We start from the raw sequence: 1,438 nt of genomic DNA, 5'->3' as shown, positions 1-1,438 counted from the left end.
AATTAAAAAAAAAAAAAAAAAGAAAAGAAAAGAAACAGACTGCCCTATCTTTCTTTCATTGCGAATAGTATTTCTAAAATTTCATTTTCAAATTGTTCCTTGTTACTGTAAAAGATACAATAGATTTTTATATATTGACCTTGTATCCTGTGACCTTTCTATATCAGATAGGATGGCAGAATTATGTTTGTTTTTCAAAAAATTTGTACATTTCATCTGGGTTGCCAAATTATTGATATATAGTTGTTCAGAATATTATTTTTAAATATAATAACTCAAACTCCAAACTCACTGCCATTAAGTTGATTCCTACTCATACCAAACCCCATTGCATGTCCAAGGCTGTACATTTTTTATGGAAGTAGACTGCCTCATCTTTCTCCTGTGGAGTGGCTGCTGGGTTCAAACAACTGATCTTTTGGTTAGCAGCCAAATGCCTTAACCATTACACTACCAGAAGGAGCTCTGGTAGCATAGTGCCTAAGGCACTTGACTGCTTACCAGAAGGCTGGCAGTTCAAACCCACCAGCCACTCCTTGAAAGGAAGGTTGGGTAATCTACTTCCGTAGGGATACTGCCTCAGAAACGCAAGGAGGGGTCACTATGAGTTGGGTCCAACTCGATGGCACATAACAACAACACCAGAGCTCCTTATTTTAAAAATATTTATTATTCTTTTAATGGGAGGTCTGGTGGCACAGTGACTAAGGCATTTGACTAGTAACCAGAAGGCTGGTGATTCCAACCCACCAGCCACTCCTTGGAAGGAAGATTGGGCAGTCTACTTCTGGAGAGATACCGCCTTGAATCTGTAATTATGTCCTCTGACAAATCATATTGGTTATTCATGCCTTTTCTATTTACCTACATATTCACCTGTTCCAATACTTCTCTTTATTTTGGGTAGAATTTTCATCTGGTTTCATGTTATGTCTGCCTGAAAATATTTATTTTACTTATCTTATAGTAGACTATATGAAGAAGAACATAGCCTCAGTGTTGGAGGAAGACTCATCAACAACCTGCTATTGCATACAGATGATGCAACCTTGCTTGCCAAAAATGAAAATGATTTGAAGTCCTTACTGATGAAGGTCCAAGACTATAGCCTTCAGTATGGATTACTTCAGAATGTGAAGAAAATGAAAATCCTCACAAATGGACTGATAGACATCATGATAAGTAGTGAAGAAATTGAAGTTGTCAATGATTTTATTCTATTTGGATCAAAATCAATATCCAGGGAAACAGTAGTCAAAAATCAAATGATGTATTGCATTGGGAAAATCTTCTGCAGAAGACCTCTTGAAATTTTCAAAAAGCAAAGATGTCACTTTGATTAACAAGATGTGTCTGGCTCCAGCCATGGTCTTTTAATCCTCTCCTATGCATGCAAAGGAGCTCTGGTAGCATAGTGCCTAAGGCACTTGACTGCTAA

The sequence above is a fragment of the Orycteropus afer genome, unplaced genomic scaffold, assembly GCF_000298275.1.
Source record: "Orycteropus afer afer isolate SDZICR_OR568_19922 unplaced genomic scaffold, OryAfe1.0 scaffold00024, whole genome shotgun sequence".
Classification (NCBI taxonomy): domain Eukaryota; kingdom Metazoa; phylum Chordata; class Mammalia; order Tubulidentata; family Orycteropodidae; genus Orycteropus; species Orycteropus afer.
This window is presented reverse-complemented; position numbering follows the sequence as displayed.